This window comes from Psammomys obesus, unplaced genomic scaffold (genome assembly GCF_907164565.1).
Source record: "Psammomys obesus unplaced genomic scaffold, mPsaObe1.curated_primary_1811, whole genome shotgun sequence".
Classification (NCBI taxonomy): domain Eukaryota; kingdom Metazoa; phylum Chordata; class Mammalia; order Rodentia; family Muridae; genus Psammomys; species Psammomys obesus.
This window is the reverse complement of record NW_026593286.1, coordinates 22,182,306-22,195,344: the sequence shown is the minus strand read 5'-3', so window position 1 is coordinate 22,195,344 and position 13,039 is coordinate 22,182,306. Positions and strand designations below refer to the sequence as shown.

At 38.3% G+C, this 13,039-nt stretch overlaps 1 protein-coding gene across 3 annotated transcripts in view; it reads right to left on the bottom strand.

The window, feature by feature from the left end:
- Positions 1 to 13,039, bottom strand: part of Erbb4 (erb-b2 receptor tyrosine kinase 4) — a 1,095,063-nt gene that overhangs the window by 1,073,558 nt on the left and 8,466 nt on the right. The window lies entirely within an intron of this gene.

The following is a 13,039-nucleotide window of genomic DNA, read 5'->3' as shown; positions in this document are numbered from 1 at the left end:
CCTCTTTAAAGCCAAACCTTGAATGTAAATAGCTCTAATCTCCCTCACCTTGGCCACTGTCTCACAGAACAGGACCAACCCAAACTACAGCACCCACTGTCTGATGAAGGGTCACCAGAACCATTAATTACTGTTATTGTGGAATTCATTCACCAGGCCTATTCAAGTCACACTGTCTTCATTTAAAATAAATCATGGCAACCTAATTAGATCAACATATTTTAGGTATCATCCTGTGTTCTAAATCACACGGGTAAACGTGCTTAAAATGAATGTTAAAAGCAGTAACAAATTCTATGAGCAAATATCAGTGAATTGATGTGAATCATGGTTGGATATTTCAAATTATTGATTTGCATTTAAGTGAGAAGGATTGTTGAAGCTACATGAAATCCTCATCCCAAAGTCAATGGCTATAGCTAAAGAAAAATTAAAATTCCATAAATACTTTTGATTGTGACAGTTACTTTGTTGTTAATCTCCTCACATTAAAAAAATAAACAGTCATTCAACTGTTTCACGGCAAACCGTTATTCACGGGTTCTGCTCCTGGCTTGTGCAGAAAGGGACAGCAATCTCATCACACATCCCTGTTGCCCATGTTGTTTTGGAGACCACCTGTCAGTTGAAGAAGATAATGACGTGTGGCAGACCTTGTGCACAAAAATCCCCACCTACCACTCAGCCTACGGATAAGAGTCTAGGTGTTTTTAATTCATTTTTGTGCCAAAAAGGTGGGTGGGGGAAAAAATTAGTACTTTTGAACTCTTTACTTTGGTAGGTATAGAAAATGACCTTTTTAAATTTTTATTTATTTTTTATTAATTACAATCCCTTCACTTTGTATCCCAGTTGTAGCCCCCTCGCTCATCCCCCTCACAATCCCACCCTCCCTCTCTCTTCTTCTTCTCCTATGCCTCTCCCCCAGTCCTCCTCCCCTTCCCTTTGACCCTAGCCTATCAGGTCTCATCAGGACTGGCTGCATTGTCTTCCTCTGTGGCCTGGTAAGGTTGCTCCCCTCCTCAGAGAGAAGTAATCAAAGAGCCAGCCACTGGATTCATGTCAGACAGTTCCTGTTCCCATTACTATGGAACCGACTTGGGCACTGAGCTGCCATGGGCTACATGAGTAGGGGGTTCTAGGTTATCTCCCTGCATGGTCCTTGCTTGGAGTATCAGTCTCAGAAAAGACCCCTGTGCATGCATGCATGCATGCATACATACATACATATATATATATATATATTTTTTTGTTGTTGTTGTTGTTGTTGTTGTTGTTGTTGTTGTTGTTGTTCTGTTGCTCTCCTTGTGGAGTTCCTGTCCCCTCCAGGTCTATCTCCTCCTCCTTTCATAACATTCCTTGCACTCTGCCCAGATTTTGGCTATGCATCTCAGCATCAGCTTTAATACCATGCTTGGCAGAGTATTTCAGAGGCCCTCTGTGGTAGGCTCCTGCCCTGTTCTGTTTTCTTCCTCTTCCCATGTCCAGCCCATTTGTCTTTCTGAGTGAGGATTGATCATCTTACCCAGGGTTCTCCTTATTGCTTAGCTTCTTTAGGTGTACAGATTTTAGTATGTTTACCCTATATTATATGTCTAATATCCATTTATAAGTGAGTATATACCATGTGTGTCTTTCTGCTTCTGGGATACCTCCCTCAGGATGATCTTCTCTAGTTCCCACCATTTGCCCACAAATTCCATGATTTCCTTGTTTTTAATTACTGAGTAGTATTTCATTGTGTAAATGTACCACAATTTCTTTATCCATTCCTCAAATGAAAAACAACTTTTTAAAGCATGACTCACTGGCTATATAGTCAGTGCTAAAACAGCTGATATTTTGCTTCTCTCTGTAATCCTTTTTCAAATTATGTAGGTTGAAAAAGTTAAGTCACCCAGGGGCTATCACTGGTACAACTCTATGAACTACAAACTTCAGTATGTCATGCACAGCATTTAGCCTATTCTTTTCTTACCTAAATAAATGTGCAGTAGCCATGAGATGGGGGAAATATTTAATAATCACAGTTTATTCACTGATGTCTACATAAAACAATCTGCTCTGAATTTTTATATAAATCTTGTCTTTCTAGCATGCAGAAATTTCTCCAAAAGCACATTCATTGTGTCTTACCTTTTTTTGAAAGTTTAAATATCTATAAAAATATAATAAAAAAGTTATTTCATGAATTTGATTAAAAACCATTTTCTCTTGAAGGCACTTCTAAAAAAACAATAAGGATGAAAGGACAGTAATTCAGGCTTGCAAGGTAAACATAAATCTTTGGAACAAAACTGTCTTTCTAACCTTTTTTTTAATACTAAAACTATAAAAATGGAATATGAAGGAAAAATGATTTCAGACCACTGCCCCTCAGAGAGGGCAAATTTCTTCCCCAAATAGTCTACTTATACTGTTTGTGCAAGTCCAGGTACACATTTATTCTGCAAACCATTATATCTCCTGTGCATAAACACAAGGAGCAAACTAAAGTCCCGTTTATAAGAAATGGAAGCCCAAGCCTTCACCCCAGACATGGTGTGACTTCATACTTAAGATGCTCTTTAAAAAATTAAATTGTGCTTGCTTAAATTTGAAGCATAATATCACTTTATAAACTATAAAGGCCTCAAATTTGTGATCCTACCACAGTTTCTTAAAGGCTGTGATGACCAATGTGCACCACTAGGTTAAGCTTCCTTTTAATATCATAAAATTGTACATAAAACCATTCACATTTATTTAGTTCTCACATGGACCTGATAATGTTTTACAATATTATTTAATACTGCAATGGTGCAGTTGGTGTGAGTATAAGATTTCCTCTGGAGATGAGAAAGCCTGAGTTTTAAAAGATTACACATTTAACTCTCAGTCACATTTGAGACTCTAAAAAATATTTAGTTCTTTGCTTTTATCCTAAATAATTTAATTCACATTATTGAATTAAGAAAGTAATTGATGCTATTCTTGTGGAGCTCCTGTCCCCTCCAGGTCTTTTATCTCCTTCTTTCATAAGATTCCCTGCACTCTGCCCAAAGTTTGGCTATGCATCTCAGCATTAGCTTTAATACCATGCTGGGTAGAGTATTTCAGAGGCCCTCTGTGGTAGGCTCCTGTTCTGTTCCCTGTTTTCTCCCTCTTCAGATGTCCATTCCATCTGCCTTTGTGAAGGAGGATTGATCATCTTACCCAGGGTCCTCCTTTTGCTTAGCTTCTTTAGGTGTGCAGATTTTAGTATGTTTATACTATATTATATGTCTAATATCCACCTATAAGTGAGTATGTACCATATGTGTTTTTCTGCTTCTGGGTTACCTCATTCAGAATAATATTTTCTAGTTCCCATTATTTGCCTGCAAATTTCATGACTTCCTTGTTTTTACTTGCTGAGTAGTATTCTAATTGTGTAAATGTACCACAATTTCTGTATCCATTCCTCACTTGAGGAACATCTGGGTTTTTCCAGCTTCTGCCTATTATGAATAAAGCTGCTGTGAACATGGTTGAGCAAATGTCCTTGTTGTATACTTGAGCATATTTCGGATATATACCTAGTAGTGTTATAGCTGGATCTTGAGGTAGCACTATTCCTAATTGTCGGAGAAAGCACCAGATTGATTTACAAAGTGGTTGTACAAGTTTACATAGAGCAACAGAACCAAAAAACCTGAGCACGGGGGTCTTTTCTGAGACTGATACTCCAACCAAGGACCATGCATGGAGATAACCTAGAACCCTTGCACAGATATTGCCCATGGCAGCTCTGGGGCCAAGTGGGTACCCTAGTAAGGGGAACAGAGCTATCTCTGACATGAATGCAGTGGCAGGCTTTCTGATCACCTCCCCCTGAGTGGGGAGAAGCCTTACCAGAGCACAGAGGAAGACAATACAGCCAGTCCTGATGAGACCTGATAGGCTAGGGTTTGAGGGAAGGAGAGGGTGTCCTCCCCCACCAGTGGACTGCAGGAGGGGCAAGGAAGGAGTAGAAGGAGGGAGAATGGGATTGGGAGAAAACAAGGGAGGGAGCTATAGCTGGGGCACAATTTGAATAAATTGTAATTAATTAAAAATAAATTAATAGAAAAAAATTATTAAACAATTTTTTAAAAAAGTAATTGAAATGGTTACTGTATTTGAGAAGTTATAAATGTACTGGAATATAAATGTGAAAACCTAGCAGTGGTATTACCAACAAATAAATGCTGGTAACATACTTGATCCTGTTTCTAAGTTTCATATTTTCATAAGTCTACCTAAATAAACAGTTAACAAGTAAAGTAAGTTTAGGGGCAGGAGAGATGGTATAGCAGAGGACTTTCTGGCCTCACTACCTTGTCAACTCTGATCACATGTCCATACACATATGGAGGTACACAAACATACACATAATTTGAATGTTTTTATACACATAATTGGAATGTTTTTAAATGAATCTTCAAGAGGACTAGAAATTGAGAGACTATTTTTAAAGGTATTATCTTCACTCCTTATCTCTTTAAAGATACATGCAAAACCCAATGTTTAAGCCTTATTACAACCAGTAGTTGTTAAATAGATCATTAGAATATTGCCCCAGGGGGGGCTGGAGAGATCTCTCAGCAGTTAAGATCACTTACTGACTTTGTAGAGGACCTGGGTTTGGCTCCCAACACCCACAAGGTGACTCACTGTTGCCTCTAACTCCAGGGCATCTGATGCCCTCTTCTGACTTCCAAGGAACCTGCACACATGTGACACACACAAGAACACCGAAATACACACAACAAAACGAATATTGATTAAAATAAAATATTGCCTCTTCTAGGACTAGCTACACGATTCACCCAACTATGAAGTCTGCTTTCCTGCTTCCTTATCTACAGAAGAGGGTATCATCTCTACGCTTCTGTCTCCTTATCTAAGCAGAAGGCTACCATCACCTATCTTGTAGGTTTTGGGCACTCTGCCTACATCAAAGGTACCAACACAGCCACCGCACTGCAGACATCAAAATGGATAGAGTGGGCCATAGGAAGGAAGTGTATGAATCGGAATGACAAGGGCAGACAGCAGTGCATTGCAGAAATGTGCTTTCCTTACAAGAGAATCTAAGAGAATTTTTAAAGAACAGGAACCTAAGGGAAAAACGAAAAACATTCTTTTTGGTGTGTATCTTTCAGCACAGATCCCAAAGTAGTAGACACAGAAATGCCAAAGTTCAGGAAGTAAACTCCTTCCATGGCTGACAAAAGACTGGCATATTTATAATTAAGTGAGGACTCCAAATGTACCTATACCGTCTTGTCTTCATCCTCAGTCTCCTGGGAAAGGTGTTTTTGTTTGTTTTGTTTGTAGTTTCTCAAAACCTCACAGTTCACCAGCAACTGCAGGCCAAGGTTTTACACTCTCTGCTAGGCCTAACTATAACGCCACCAAAAATATGTACTTAGACTACACTGTTTGGTTACATCCTGCCTCATCCACTTTTATTCTGTACTTTTAAAATCAGAACAATTTATTGTGTTAGTATTGGATCAGAGGCATAGATGTTTACTATAAAAAAAAAAACCCTAGGAATATTTTGATATTTGAGAAAAACAAGCTCTTGAAACTATTTATAGGGATCCACTAGTCTATGCTGAACAGGTAGGATGGTGAGAAGCAAAGAGGGCTAGAATCACAGTGATAGCCATGAAAATAAGGAATGCGGGCTTGCAGGTGGGAGAGGGCATGCTCATGATGAATCCTCAGTCAGTGTGGAAAGGGTAGAAGTCGGGAATCTAAACCCTTCCCCAGTGCTGCTTTCCAGCTGTTCCTCAGCTGCCTCATCATTCCTTACCCTCATACAAGTGGCTGGGTTAGAGATTTCCACCCCCTACACTAAGAAACTCACTGCCTCCTGAGACAGGATTCCAGCTCTGGGAAGCCAGAGGAGAAACTCCTTGTTGCTGTTCAAATGAAATCTGATGCCTTCAGAGTTTCAAGCAGCTGTTAGTGTTTCTGTTCTCCAAGGCTACACAGAACAGTGCTAATCCTTCTTATACATAACAGCCATCCAAACACTAAAGCCCATTACCATGTCCCCTTCTCAAGCAGATCCATCCCCATGCTTCTTTGTTCATTCTCAAAAAAAAAAAAAAAAAAAACTGTATCTTACTTCTGTTGTAACAAAAAACATTTTTAAAAGGCTACACATCTAAACCTATTAACAAGAGTATCATAATAAAGTTGATTTAATAATGTTCACAATTTTATAATTCCCGATTAACCATATATTGTTTTGATCATATTTTTTTTAATTTTTCAATAATGAGTTTCAATGGTTTTGTTTTTTTCCTTCTTATACGCCATAAACGAAGAGTATGTGTAATGCCCTAAAGGGAGAGAGTTCCAGATGCATGCACACACCTGAAACAGCTAAACCAACCAAACAAAAGAGCCTGGCAGACAGCGAGAGACCTGTGTTCCCATTACTCAGGAAGCGCAGGGTATCCTCGGGAGAAGATGCCAAGCTACACTAGTTAAATTGGCAATCTCTGGGTTCAACCCACTCTGATATAGTGGGAGGATAGATATAGGTATAGGTATAGGTATAGGTATAGGTATAGGTATAGATATAAATATAACAATAGAGGAATATATCCAATGACAACTTTGGGCTTCCGTGGATGCACACGCACGTATTCACACTGATGTGAATACACAATATCACCATAACTCTTGTTTGGTTGGTCTGATTTGTTTGTTTGTTGTTTTGGTTTTTCTGAGATAGGGTTTCCAGGTGTAACAAGCCCTGGCTGTCCTGAACTCGCTCTGTAGACCAGGCTGGCCTCAAACTCAGAGAGAACCACCTCTGTCTCCTAAACGTTGGGATTAAAGTTGTGTGCCTCCTCGCCTGGCCCTACACGTAACTCATTGAGGAAAAAAATGTTACTACATTCGGGGATAATATTCAGAATATTTAGCAACTAATAACAGGTGTACCAGAGAGAATCACAGCATATGTCAGAGAAACAGGGAAGCCCATTAATGTGTCAGGTGTTAACTCTTCGGCTTTTTATCTGGATAAATATGAGGAAAGGGTTCTTGAGAAAGAAACTGGAAAATTCTGCCAAGGAAGAATGCACGCTGCTATTTTAACAGACAATAAAATCTTAAGAAATATACGTGCATGTGATGAAGAATGTTTTGTTCAACATATCCTGTGCATGGTTTTACATAGTTTTTTAATTTGTCAAAATTCTCCTAATTCCTGGAACTATGAAATAAACAACAAAATTCTTTCTTCATATATTTCAGTAGGAATCCTATGCAATCATTTGATCTTGACACAGGTTGGAAGTAAAAAATGTCTTCAAGTTCAAAGCCTTCATGTGCTTTATCAGCACATACACAATTACCATAGACCATAATCAAGAGGGAGGCAGTTCAGAAAAAAAAAATTAACCTTGAAATAACCACTAGCGATATGATGAGATGAACAATTCATGAATGTGAGAATTATTTTCTATTGTGAGCTTGATTATGGAGAATATATTCTTCAGCCATGACCAAGGTCTAGCAGACATATAAATAACATTACAAGTCTCTGGTACCTTTTAATTTACTGTTCTTTTAGAAATGAGTCTTGAACTATTTCCAAACGTGGATATTATCTTTTCCTATCTTTTTTTTCTGAAATCATTTTCCTTCCTGTAACCTGTTTTGTGAGCATTTTCTCATGCAATTTTATTTCAATTAGAAATTTCACAAAAATTTATCCATTTGGATTATACAACTTCTTCATAACACCTAAGGTTCACAGGGGGGCTGTGCCCCCTTGGTTTGTGTGACAGATAAGTCACTACTTTGAAAATGAATTTTAGCAGACTCAATTTACAACATGATATATAAAATCATGGCATTTTGTACTCATAAGCAGAAAGGAACCATTCACTGCACATGAAGCCCCATGTGTGGCCTTGAAACAAAGATATTCCAGAGATAAAACATATATGTAGAAACAAATTTTTAGTATGGGCAGAATTGAAGCAACTGACATGTTTTTGTTTTATTTTTTCTTTGTTTTCCCATTAATAAATCTACGTTCACAATATTCATCTTGACAGTGAGAAATATAGTACTTAGAAATTTATTTTTATACAGCCTATAAATATTGAGCAAAAGCTGTTAAAAGGGGGGAGGTAAGCTTCATCTGCAGCTTTCAAGGAGTGATGGATCCATTTTCTAGGAGCATGTATCAGATCTAAATTTGCTAAACAAAATTAGATGCATGCCATTCTGTTGGTCTTATCTCTTTCTCTGGCTCAGAGTGTGCTAATTCTGGCCACAAGCAATTGAGTAAGCTCAGCAAAAATAATGAATGCCTCTTTCAGCAACACTTGTGTGAAATGTTTTGTCTATTTCCATTTATCTCAAAGTCTTTTTCTTATATACTTTCAATTTTCATCCTGTACTTAAAAGAAGGAAAAGAAAAAGGCGAGTAAAGAATTATATCTGAATACTAATCATGTCAGTTCCCATTAATTCCAAGCACATCTTTAGAGATTTTGATACATCTCCAGGGACAGTGGGCTGCTAAATTCGAAGTTAACAACTGGGAAATATTAACTATTTAGCTGATGCATTTTACACACTAAGTGTATGACTTTAACACTAATCCTTTTATTGTTTCTCCTATGTACTGATACATTAGTTAAAAATATCACCAAAGGTCTGTGGCCTCTGACTACTGCTTTTAATTTAGAAGCATTGTTTCATCCATTGCTAGTAATAATGGCAATTGTGGCTAAAGGTGTCACATTTAACTTGTCCAGAGGGTAAAAGTCAAAGATAGAATTTTACCCATGCTAAATAATGTGATTAAAAAATCCAGTGAGTTGTATTTTAAGGAACAGGACCTTAATGATACAGCTGTCATATACTAAAATTGGTGGCATGTGGCGGTGGCATGGTTCCATGAAATTATGCTATAAACTACAGAATTACACAAGAGAAAAATTTTATGACCCATTTCAAAATATGTCCTGAAATGTACAGTGTTCAGTCACAACCAGGTTTACCATGACTCTTACTTACCATATGAATCTGACTTTTGGGCTTCCCTACACGGATGTATCCCAAGGCCCCGTGTCTCATGCAAATTTTTTATTGTTTTTGTTGTTGTTGTTGTTGTTTAAGAAAAACATACACAGTCAGTTTTCAATATATTGCAATCTGGTTGGTTTTTTTTCAAGAACATAAAACATATGGAAAAGTTTTCTTAGCATAAGCAGTGCAAAACGAAACAAAAGAACAGCAATGATGAACCAAAACGTGGAGAATACGCTCTGCACTATGCACCAAGTATCCTTAACCAGCAGATTTCATCAGACTAATTTCTTCACGTAGTTACAGGGGAAGTGGAAAGAGCTGTGGACCTGAAGACAAGAAGGACCTGGAATGCCAAGGATGTCTTCCTTCCACAGAGGGCGGGTAGGCAGAGGAGCAAAGACTTTGTGGGACATCGCTTCCTTTGCAACTGTGAGGAGGGCATGAAAGACCCTCAGATCATCTCCACGAATAGTCCTTGGTTGGAGTATGATTTTCTGGGAAGTTCCCTGTGTTCAAATTATCTTGTTCTGTTGCTCTGCTTGTGGAGTTCCCGTCCCCTGCAGCTCTTACTATTTCCCACTTCTTACATAAAATTTCATTCACTCTGCCCATCAGTTGGCCATCAGGCTCAGCATCTGCTTTGACAGTCTATACTGCAGAAGCTTTCAGACCTGGAACCCCTGCACAGGTGTAGCCCATGGCAGTTCAGTGTCCAAGTGGGTTACATAGTAATGGGAAGAGGGACTGGCTCTGACATAATCTGATTGGCCTGCTCGTTGATCACTTCCCCCTGAGGGACGAGCAGCCTTACCAGGCCACAGTAGAGGACAATGCAGCCACTTTTGATGAGAACTGATAGACTAAGATCAGAAAGAAGAGGAGAACCTCCCCTATCAGTGGACTTGGGGAGTGGCATGCATGCAGAAAGTGGAGGGAGGGTGGGATCGGGAGGGGAGGAGGGAGGGGCGTATGGGGGGATACAAAATGAATAAAGTGTAATTAATAAAAAAATTTAAAAAAAAAAAAAAGAAAGTCCCTCAGAAGCACAGAGAAAGCTTCCTGGCTCCTGGGACATACTCACCCTAAAGGGCCAATCAGGCTTCCTCCTCCCCAAGATCTCCTTTCCTTCTCTTTTCTCACTGACAAGTAGAAACAACAGTCTCTGATCCAAACGTCCTTATTATGAGCTCTTTCTTTATATATTGGTTTATTGTTTGTGTATGTGTGTGAGCCTGCATGAGTATATGATTCACTACTCATGCTCAGGTCCCCATCGATCCAGATTCATGATAACAGCTACCATGTGGGTGCTTGGTATGGAACCCCAATCCTTGGCAAGATCAGCAAGTGCTGTTAAGTAAGTCCTGAGCCATCTCTCCGGTCCCCTTCTCGTGGGCTCTTAAAGGAAAAGGGATCAAGAGAGTTTTAAAATAAGCTCCAACATTGTGTTAATGTCTTTATGTCCATTTCTCATTAATAATAATGTCTCAGTAAGGTCTCCCTTAACATTTTGAAAGGTGGCGTTAACTTTTTCAGGCAATTATAAAGTACAGTTAGTGAACGCTGGTAGCCTAGAGAGGCTGGCAGTTCCCTAGAATAAGGTAACCCGAGAAGGGATGATGTTTAGCTGTACATTTTTGCCTGATAGGATTTGGCACTAAAAAAACCTACAAGCACATCAACCATTATCAAAATACAAGTCAGTCCTCTAAAAGAGCATCCAAGAGAACCCCCTATTCAGTTTCCTTGCTAGCACTTTCTTTATAGAGCACTTCAAAATGGTAAGCATATGTCTAGTTGCCTATTTTAGGCTACTGAGAAACCTTAGCTATTACAAAGTCATATTATCACATCTCTCTAGAAATAGAAAATGTTACATTCTGTCTGTAATTCATTTTTCATGAAATTCTTATTAGAATCAGGGATGAAAGCAAATATTCCTCCCCAAAATTTGCAAGATCACTTAATGACATATTCTACAATGTGCTTTATTGCTGTCAACTGTACTTTGTTAAGAAAAGTCTGGTTTCTTAAACTCCTTATATCTATTCCTTGGATTTTTTTTAAGATGTATTTTACTTTTGATCATGTGTATATGCATACATCTGTGTGAATGTATACCACACGTATGTTGATCTGAGGGCACCCACGGTTGCCAAAGGCATCAGACCCATGGAATTGGAGTTCCAGGTCTGTGAGCCACCTAAGATGCATGCTAGGCGTCAAACTTTGGTCCTGTGTAAGGGGCGATTCATGCTCCTAACCACTAAGCAATCTCTTCAACCCCTGCTCCCTGGTTTTTAATATGGACCCAGCCTTCAGAGGCGACATTGCTAATAGTTGGTAAATCCCTATTGCTTAAGCAGATTAATTTTAAAGTGAGTGATCAATAAGAAGCAGGAGTATAACTACCATTTAACCTAAAAAATAGTGGATTGAAAAACAGTTACGTGTGTTTAAGGCTGATATTCAGGTTTTTTTTTTCAACTTGCCAAAAATAAAATGAACGAAATATCTGGTATCGTATTATGAGCAAGATCTAAGAATGGGTTTCAAATCAGACAATCTTCGAAAGATTCCATTTGAAGAAATACCCTCAGCAGCACAAGAAAGCAACCAAAGAAAAATACACTGGGTAAACATAACTAATATCTATTATTAAGAAATCTGTATTTATGTTTTAGAACAGCCTACATTGTGTACTATATGATTTAATTACAAATAAGAACCATGTACGAATGAATTTAAAATTATTCCAGCAAGCATATATCATTTGTCAGTTAAAAAAATACATTAAGTGCTTACTATTTCTTTAGCTCATATTAGTCAGGAGATAAAAACTTGCATTCAAAGAGCAAAACCTACATGATAGATGACAAGGTGATGTTGATAAGGTTCAAAGGTCACTGTAGTCAACTGAAGGGAGAAATAATGTATAGATGCAATTCAACGTGAACTTAAAGTATTCAAAACCTTTTTTCATGCATAAGGCATCAAATAAGCCATAAATTACAAGGAAGAGAGTCAGCAGAGGTAAAGACAATAAGTAAGGCATGGTCATGGAACACTGAGTAAGGCAGCCTGGCTTTTGCATCTTTAAAAGCTCAAAGGAATGATTAAAAATAAAACTGAAGATGATTTAAGCAGGCTTTGCGCTTCACAATGGAATTCACAAAGTATTTCAGAATTAAAACCAGGATAACGCATTGTATTAGAATGGCTATCTAGCAGTGGTAGAAAGGTCTTAAAGGCAAGGAGACCAATAAAGATGACCTTGTGCTACCGTTTCCTTGACCTTTCTAAGATTTATATTTAAAACAATATTAGGAAGAAATTTTAATACATGCCGCCAATTTTTCTTCAGAAAAAACTGATTCAATTGCTATCACTGTAGACAAAATGGTTTGCCAGAGCAACACCTAAAATGAGAGTATTTATATATGCCTGAAAGAAACATTCTGTTTGAGTTCTGTTCAGTTCCGATAGGTCCCTAGAGAAAGAAATTAATACTCCCATATTCTGCAGGCGGACAGGGAGTAAGGGCAAATAAAGACCTTACGAAAAGGAGTTTGCCTAGACCACAGCAGTCACTGCCTCTGTATTAGACATCCTTCTGCCAGTGATGGGGACAGGTCTTGAAATTGAGAACTACACATTTGGTAGACATTCAAGACAATGTCATGGGACCTGAAGAAGCCACTGACATCGTTTTCAATCCTAATCATCCACGAGACACCATAGAGGAAAAAAGAAGACCAGAAGACAGATTTCCTGAGGGCTGAATATTCTGGGCTTACCAAGAATATTCATTAACACACAAGCATATGCAAGCAGACACGAGCAAAAAACCAAAGAGTAGAAAAGATCCAAGAAGCAAAAAGTAACATGTCAACTGATTGTTGACATGTGTGATATTTTGAGGGAAAATTAGTGGTTATTTTCTTTTCTTTAAACACCTTTA